Genomic DNA, 9,786 nt, shown 5'->3' with positions numbered 1-9,786 from the left:
CAACGCCTCAAGCCGCTGCGCTTCGGTCGACTTCACAGCTTTCGCGGCCGCGGCCTTCGTGGCCTTCCCCTTCCCGGGCTTCGGAGGCATGGCGGAGGCGGTGGGGGAGATCGACGGCACTGGTGGTGGCGGCAGCGACGGGGGCGGAGCGCTGCCCTCTTTCAACTCTACAAGCGGAGGAGGGCGGCGGAGATTTCTGAGATTGCAGCAGTGAAGGGAGGAGGTGGGGGAAATGCCCCTGTTTCCCCTGCTTATAAAGAGGGACGGGGCGGACATTTCGGCCTTCCAAATAAACAACCACCCACGACCTCTCCCACGACTCCGCGATTGACGCATGCCGTTACGGGGGGCGCGGTGGATACGGAGTTAGATTCGGCATAACCCAGGCTCCGCGCGTGCCCGTGCCCTGTTTTGGGCCTGGCCCAACAGCGCTCGGCACCGTGTGTGGCCCAGGCCCAGGGACTCCTATCGGTGTACTAGAGTAGGGGTACCCTAGTATCCCGAACTTGTGCACGGGCAGTTGCAGCGCCGCGCGGCAAGGCTTGCCGGACGACCGCCAGAGTCCTCCGTGGGTTCCTTTGGAGCCATTCAAGAACAAAGCATTCAAGATGAAGAGACAAGGCCCCGGCAAGAGGATCTTGCCGGGAAGAGACAAGGCCCCGGCAAGAGGAGCTTGCCGGGAAGGCCAACCATTACACTTCAAGAAACTTGTCGCGATGCACCGCATGTCCCGACAAGGTCCGGTGAGCGACAAGCTTCTGGACTCGACAAGACGACGACCCCGACAAGGTACTCGTCGGGGGCCTGCTGCCACTCTGAACCCACGCTCCAGCGCACCCACCCGCGTGTCGCCATGAGGCTTCCTCAAGGGCGCGTGGCGGGAGCCTGTGCGGCCAGGGGTACGCGGTGGCAAGCGGAGATGAAGAGAAGGCCATCGTGGCAAATGGTGGCGCTCCTAACGGTCACTTTTTGCACTGTTTAGGCAACTCAGACGGGCATTCAATGACCTTGTCCCCTGCCGTCAGAGTTAGGTAGGGTGCACTGTGTCCACAGTAGCGGTAGCTGCACCTACCGCATCCTTTTCCATTTTTACCCTTTTAGTCTACGTTGCCACTTGTCGGTGACCCCTTGAAAGTATGAAAGGAGGCCCAAGCGCAACGTAGAGGGGGTTCGGCTCATTCGAAACATCAGGAACACTCTCACGCTCGGTCTGGCAGCGTCCATCGCTCCTGAGCAAGAATTCAATACACACAAACAAGCAGCAGTAGGGTTTTACGCATCCGTGCGGCCCGAAGCTGGGTAAAACTGCTCGCGTGTACTGCCTCGATCCGCTCTTTGCGCGGCCTCCGCCCCCCTCCGAACCGAAAGGGGCCCGGTCCCCATAGGTGTTGGTGGATCAGTTTCCCCGACAGTAGTCATGTGAATTTGGTATTCGTTCGATATTTTGATGAGATGTATGCTGTCTCTCCTCTAGTGGTGTTATGTGAACATCGACTACATGACACTTCACCATTATTTGGGTCTAGAGGAAGGCATTGGGAAGTAATAAGTAGATGATGGGTTGCTAGAGTGACAGAAGATTAGACCCTAGTTTATGCGTTGCTTCGTAAGGGGCTGATGTGGATCCATATGTTTCATGCTATGGTTAGGTTTACCTTAATACTTTTGTTGTAGTTGCGGATGCTTGCAATAGAGGTTAATCATAAGTGGGATGCTTGTCCAAGTAAGTACAGTACCCAAGCACCGGTCCACCCACATACCAAATTATCAAAGTACAGAACGCGAATCATATGAGCGTGATGAAAACTAGCTTGACGATATTCCATGTGTCCTCGAGAGCGCTTTTTATATATAAGGGTTTGTCCAGGCTTGTCCTTTGCTACAAAAAGGATAGGGCCACCTTGCTGCACCTTATTTACTTTTGTTACTTGTTACTCGTTACAAATTATCCTATCACAAAACTATCTGTTACCACTTGTTTCAGTACTTGCAGAGAATACCTTGCTAGAAACTACTTATCATTTCCTTCTACTCCTCGTTGGGTTCGACACTCTTACTTATCGAAAGGACCACGATAGATCCCCTATACTTGTGGCTCATCAAGAATCTTTTCTGGCGTTGCTGCCGGGGAGTGAAGCGCCTTTGGTAGGTGGAATTTGGTAAGGAAAAATTTATATAGTGTGCTGAAATTTACTGTCACTTGTTACTATGGAAAGTAATCCTCTGAGGGGCTTGTTCAGGGTATGTTCACCCTGACCAGTAGAGCAAACAGTTGCTCCTCAACCTACTGAACCTACTGAAAATGAAAATATCTGCTTTGAAATTCCTTCGAGTATGATAGAAAAACTGCTAGCTAATCCCTTTTTAGGAGATGGTACAAAACATCCTGATGAGCATCTAATATACGTGGATGAAGTTTGTGGATTATTTAAGCTTGCAGGTGTACCCGGAGATGTTGTTAAGAAGAAAGTCTTCCCTTTATCTTTGAAGGGAGATGCATCGACATGGTATAGGCTATGTGATGATATGGGGTCTTGGAATTACAAACGATTGAAATTGGAATTTCATCAGAAGTTTTATCCTATGCATCTTGTTCATCGTGATCGCAATTATATATATAATTTTTGGCCTCGCAAAGGAGAAAGCATCGCTCAAGCTTGGGGGATGCTTAAATCAATGTTATATTCATGCCCCAATCATGAGCTCTCAAGAGAAATGATTATTCAACTTTTTATGCTCGGCTTTCTGATAGCAATCGCACCATGCTTGATACTTCTTGTGCTGGCTATTTTATGATGAAGACCATTGAATTCGAATGGGATTTATTGGAAAGGATTAAACGCGAATCTGAAGATTGGGACCTTGACAAAGGTAAGGAGTCAGGTATGACACCTAGTTTTGATTGTGTTAAATCTTTTATGGATACCGATGTTTTCTGTAAATTTAGCACTAAATATGGACTTGACTCTGAGATAGTAGCTTCTTTCTGTGACTCTTTTGCTACTTATGTTGATCTCCCCAAGGAGAAGTGGTTTAAATATCATCCTCGCATAGAAGTAAAAGTAGCTGCACCTATTAAAGTTGAAGAAAAGATTATCACTTATAATGATCCTATTGTTCCTACTTCTTATGTCGAGAAACCACCTTTTCCTGTTAGGATAAAGGATCATGCTAAAGCTTCAATTGTGGTTCCTAAAAGCAATATTAAAACTTATACACCTCATGAGCGAATTAAAGTTGAACCTGATATTGCTATTGTTAAAGATCTCTTGTCTGATAATATTGATGGGCATGTTATTTATTTCTGTGATGAAACTGCTAGAATTGCTAAACCTTGTGCTAAAGATAAACCTAGACTTGTGGTAGGCATGCCTGTTATTTCTGTTAAAATAGGAGATCATTGTTATCATGGTTTATGTGATATGGGTGCTAGTGCTAGTGCAATACCTATTAGCCTATATAGAGAAATTATGAATGATATTGCACCTATTGAGTTAGAAGATATTAATGTCACAATTAAACTTGCCAATAGAGATACTATTTCACCAATGGGAATTGTTAGAGATGTTGAAGTCTTGTGTGGGAAAACTAAATATCCTGCTGATTTTCTGGGTCTTGGTTCCCCACAAGATAGCTTTTGTCACATTATATTTGGTAGACCCTTCTTAAACACTGTTAATGCTACCATAGATTGCAAAAGGGATGTTGTTACTATCGGTTTAGATGATATGACTCATGAATTTAATTTCTCCAAATTTAGTAGACAACACCGTGAAGAAGAATTACCTAGTAAGGATGAAATTATTGGTCTTTCTTCTATTGTTGTACCTCCTAGTGATCCTTTAGAACAATATTTGCTAGACCATGAAAATGACATGTTTATGAATGAAAGAAGGGAAATAGATGAAGTATTCTTTAAACAAGAACCTATTCTGAAACACAATTTGCCTGTTGAAATCCTAGGGGATCCTCCTCCACCCAAGGGTGATCCCGTGTTTGAGCTCAAACTGTTACCTGATACTCTTAAATATGCTTATCTTGATGAGAAAAAGATATATCCTGTTATTATTAGTGCTGACCTTTCAGAGCATGAGGAAGAGAGATTATTGAAAACTCTGAAGAAGAACCATGCTGCTATTGGGTATACTCTTGATGATCTTAAGGGCATTAGTCCCACTCTATGTCAACATAAAATTAATTTGGAAGAAGATGCTAAACCAGTTCGTGATCATCAACGACGGCTGAATCCTAAAATCAAATAAGTGGTAAGAAAGGAAATACTAAAGCTCCTTGAGGCAGGTATAATCTATCCCGTTGCTGATAGTCAGCGGGTAAGTCATGTCCATTGTGTCCCTAAGAAGGGAGGTATTACTGTCGTTCCTAATGATAAAGATGAATTGATTCCTCAAAGAATTATTACAGGTTATAGGATGGTAATTGATTTCCACATATTAAATAACGCAACTAAAAAGGATCATTACCCCTTACCTTTTATCGATCAGATGCTAGAAAGACTATCCAAATACCTGTGTCAGCCAAAGATCAATCAAAGACTACTTTTACTTGCCCTTTTGGTACTTTTGCTTATAGACGTATGCCTTTTGGTCTATGTAATGCACCTGCTACCTTTCAAAGATGCATGGTGGCTATATTCTCTGACTTTTGTGAAAAGATTTGTGAGGTTTTCATGGACAATTTCTCCGTCTATGGATCTTCTTTTGATGATTGCTTGAGAAACCTTGATCGAGTTTTGCAGAGATGTGAAGAAACTAATCTTGTATTGAATTGGGAAAAGTGCCACTTTATGGTTAATGAAGGTATTGTCTTGGGGCACAAAGTTTCTGAAAGAGGTATTGAGGTTGATAAAGCCAAGGTTGATGCTATTGAGAAGATGTCATGTCCCAAGGACATCAAAGGTATAAGAAGTTTCCTTGGTCATGCCGAGTTTTATAGGAGGTTCATTAAGGACTTCTAAAAAATTTCTCAGCCTCTGAATAATTTATTACAAAAAGATATACCATTTGTTTTTGATGATGATTGCGTAGAAGCATTTGAAATACTTAAGAAAGCATTGATCTCTGCACTTATCGTTCAGCCACCTGATTGGAATTTACCCTTTGAAATTATGTGTGATGCTAGTGATTATGCTGTAGGTGCTGTTCTAGGGAAAAGAGTTGATAATAAACTAAATGTTATTCAATATGCTAGTAAACCCTAGACAATGCTCAAAGAAATTATGCTACTACTGAAAAAGAATTCTTAGCAGTTGTATTTGCTTGTGATAAGTTCAGACCTTATATTGTTTATTCTAAAGTAACTATTCACACTGATCATGCTACTATTAAATATTTTATGGAAAAGAAAGATGCTAAACCTAGACTTATTAGATGGGTTCTCTTGCTATAAGAATTTGACTTACATATTGTTGATAGAAAGGGAGCTGAGAACCCCGTTGCAGACAACTTGTCTAGGTTAGAAAATGTGCTTGATGACCCACTTCCTATTGATGATAGCTTTCTTGATGAGCAATTAAATGTCATAAATGCTTCTAATACTGCTCCATGGTATGCTAATTATGCTAATTACATTGTTGCTAAGTTTATACCACCTAGTTTCACATACCAGCAAAAGAAAAAGTTCTTCTATGATTTGAGGCATTACTTTTGGCATGACCCACATCTTTATAAATGAGTAAATGGTGTTATTAGACGTTGTGTACCTGAGCATGAACAGGAACAGATCCTACGCCAGTGTCACTTTGAAGCTTATGGAGGACACCATGCTAGAGATAGAACTGCACATAATGTATTACAATCTGGTTTTTATTGGCCTACTCTCTTCAAGGATGCCCGTAAGTTTGTCTTATCTTGTGATGAATGTCAAAGAATTGGTAATATTAGTAGACGTAAAGAAACGCCTATGAATTATTCACTTGTTATTGAACCATTTGATGTTTGGGGCTTTGACTATATGGGACCTTTTCCTTCCCCTAATGGATATACACATATTTTAGTTGTTGTTGATTACGTTACTAAGTGGGTAGAAGCTATTCCAACTACTAGTGTTGATCATAACACTTCTATTAAAATGCTTAAAGAAGTTATTTTTCCAAGATTTGGAGTCCCTAGATATTTAATGACTGATGGTGGTTCACATTTTATTCATGTTGCTTTCCGTAAAATGCTTGCTAAATATGATGTTAATCATAGAATTGCATCTCCTTATCACCCACAGTCTAGTGGTCAAGTAGAATTGAGTAATAGAGAGCTCAAATTAATTTTGCAAAAGACTGTTAATAGATCTAGAAAGAATTGGTCCAAGACAATTGATGATGCATTATGGGCCTATAGAACTGCATATAAAAATCCAATGGGTATGTTTCCGTATAAAATGGTTTATGGAAAAGCATGTCACTTACCTCTCGAACTAGAACACAAGGCATATTGTCTATTAAAGAACTCAATTATGATTTTAAACTTGTCAGTGAGAAGAGGTTATTTGATATTAGCTCACTCGATGAATGGAGAACCCAAGCCTACGAAAATGCCAAGTTGTTTAAAGAAAAAGTTAAAAGATGGCATGATAAAAGGATACAAAAGCGTGAGTTTAATGTAGGTGACTATATATTGCTATACAACTCTTGTTTAAGATTTTTTGCAGGAAAACTTCTCTCTAAATGGGAAGGTCCTTATGTTATCGAGGAGGTCTATTGTTCTGGTGCCATAAAAATCAACAACTTCGAAGGCACAAATCCGAAGGTGGTGAACGGTCAAAGAATCAAACATTATATCTCAGGTAATCCCATAAATGTTGAAACCAATGTTATTGAAACCGTAACCCGGAGGAATACATAAGGGACACTTCCAGAACGTTTCAGATTCCGAAAAGGAATAGGTATGTGGTACGGTAAGTAAGCCGACTCCAAAACAGTTTTTAAGGCAATATTTCTCTGTTTTGGAATATTTAGAAAAATAGAAAAATAAGAAGCAGTCTGGGAAGGACACGAGGGCTCCACGAGGGTGGAGGGCGCGCCCTACCCCCTAGGTGCGCCCCCTACCTCGTGGGCACCTCATGCGCTTTTTGGACTCCGTTTTCTTACACGACACATATTTTGGTCGATAAAAATTCATTATATAATCTCCCGAAGGTTTTGACTCCCGTATCACGCAAAAATCCCCTGTTTTTGTTTCGAGCTGTTTTCCTGACAAATCTAGGTCGTCATGTCGTCTTCAAGCGCCCCCAAGGACCAGTTCATCGAGAAGGTCATCAACCCCTACCTCGCAGGAATGCTGTAACACCCTCAAACCATTGAGATGCATGAGGGGTTGTTGCACATCCGCGATGCTAAGGGACCAAGGAAGACCGAAAGCACGGAGGCAAGGCTCGAGGCATTGGAGAAAGAAGTTTTCAAGTGTCAGGAGATGGTGGAGCGTGGACTCGATTCCAATCACATTATGATCACGGAATTCACCAACAACCACAAGCTGGATGTCAAGGACATTGGGGAGGCCATCTTCAAGCTTCATGAGAAAAACGAGCACCTCCAAGCCCTGATCTATGACCTGCAAAATCAAAATTGTGAGTATGAATATAGATTCTAGAGGATTAGTTTGGCTGCAGATTTGAGGTTTCAGGAGACTCGGTCATCCTTATATGATGGTGAGCCTATGCCTTGGAGGAAGGACGACAAGCCTACGCCATCAACAAAATCACCACCGTCTCCACCAACAAAGAAGAATTGAGTATCTGGTATGGGCACTCCCCTTGGCAACTGCCAAGCTTGGGGGAGTGCCCCGGTATCGTATCACCATCACTTTTATCTTTACTGTGTTCCTTAGTTTGATCCTTTTGGTAATATCTTGATCTAGTAGAATAAAAGTTCTTAGTATGATCTAGTCGTGAGTTTTGCTTTATAATCCTTCTGTGTAATCGAGTCTTTGAGCTATATAATAAAGATTAGTGTTGAGACAAGGACTTGATTATTTTTCCATGATCTTAAGGGAATAAAAGAAAAGAGAAATAAATAAAAAAGAAACAAAGAGATTATGTGAGTCTTATGGAGAGTAATGAGCTCACATAGAAAAAATATGAGAGTTGACAAACATAGTTTTGGTCATCGTTGCAATTAATAGGAAGTAATAAAGAAAGAGAGGTCTTCACATATAGATATACTATCTTGGACATCTTTTATGATTGTGAGCACTCATTAAAATATGACATGCTAAAGAGTTGATGTTGGACAAGGAAGACAACATAATGGGTTATGTTTTCTTACATCTGAGATAAATTATATTGTCATGGATCATCCAACATGGTTGAGCTTGCCTTTCCCTCTCATGCTAGCCAAATTCATCGCACCAAGTAGAGATACTACTTGTGCTTCCAAATACCCTTAAACCAGTTTTGCCATGAGAGTCCACCATACCTACCTATGGATTGAGTAAGATCCTCCAAGTAAGTTGTCATCGGTGTAAAGCAATAAAAATTGCTCTCTAAATATGTATGACTTATTAGTGTGGGAGAAAATAAACTTTATACGATCGTGTGATATGGAAGAAATAAAAGCGATAATCTGCATAATAAAGGTCCATATCACAAGTGGCAATATAAAGTGGCGTTCTTTCGCACTAAGATTTTGTGCATCAAACCATAAAAGCACATGACAACCTCTGCTTCCCTTTGTGAAGGGCCTATCTTTTACTTTTATCTCCTACCTTGCATAAGAGTCATGGTGATCTTCACACTTCCTTTTTACGTTTTATCCTTTGGCAAGCACATTATGTTGGAAAGATCCTGGTATATATGGCTAATTGGATGTGAGTTTTCATGAACTATTATTGTTGACATTACCCTTCAGGTAAAGCGTTGGGAGGCAAAACTATAAGACCCTATCTTTCTCTGGGTCCGATTAAAACTCCATACCCATAAGTATTGCGTGAGTGTTAGCAATTGTGAAAGACTATATGATAGTTGAGTATGTGGACTTGCTGAAAAGCTCTTATATGTTGACTCTTTCCTATGTTACGATAAATTGCAATTGCTCCAATGACTGAGATTATAGTTTGTTAGTTGTCAATGAAGTTTATGATTCATACTTAAAATTGTGATTGAATTGTTACTCTAGCATAAGAAATTATATGACAAGAATTATATAAGTTGTTGTTCTAAGAATGATCATGATGCCCTCATGTCCGTATTTTATTTTATCGGCACCTCTATCTCTAAACATGTGGACATATTTTTCTATTTCGGCTTTCGCTTGAGGACAAGCGAGGTCTAAGCTTGGGGGAGTTGATACGTCCATTTTGCATCATGCTTTTATATCGATATTTCTTGCATTATGGGCTGTTATTACACATTATGTCACAATACTTATGCCTATTCTCTCTTATTTTACAAGGTTTACCTAAAGAGGGAGAATGCCAGCAGCTGGGATTCTGTGCTGGAAAAGAAGCAAATATTAGAGACCTATTCTGCATAGCTCCAAAAGTCCTGAAACTTCACGGAAGAAGTTTTCAGAATATATAAAAAATACTCAGCGGAAGAAATTCACGAGGGGGGCCACACCCTGCCCACGAGCGTGGGGGCGCGCCCTACCCCCCTAGGCGCGCCCCCTACCTCGTGGGCCCCCTGGTGGCCCTCCGGTGGCCATCTTCTGCTATATGAAGTCTTTCGATGGGAAAAAATAAGAAGCCATCTTCTCGGACAAAACTCCGCCGCCATGAGGCGGAACCAATCTAGGGCTCTGGCGGAGCTGTTCTACCCGGGAAACTTCCCTCCCAGAGG

The sequence above is a fragment of the Triticum dicoccoides genome, chromosome 2A (genome assembly GCF_002162155.2).
Source record: "Triticum dicoccoides isolate Atlit2015 ecotype Zavitan chromosome 2A, WEW_v2.0, whole genome shotgun sequence".
In the NCBI taxonomy this organism is placed as follows: Eukaryota; Viridiplantae; Streptophyta; class Magnoliopsida; order Poales; family Poaceae; genus Triticum; species Triticum dicoccoides.
The sequence above is the reverse complement of the archived record's forward strand: the minus strand, read 5'-3'. Positions refer to the sequence as shown.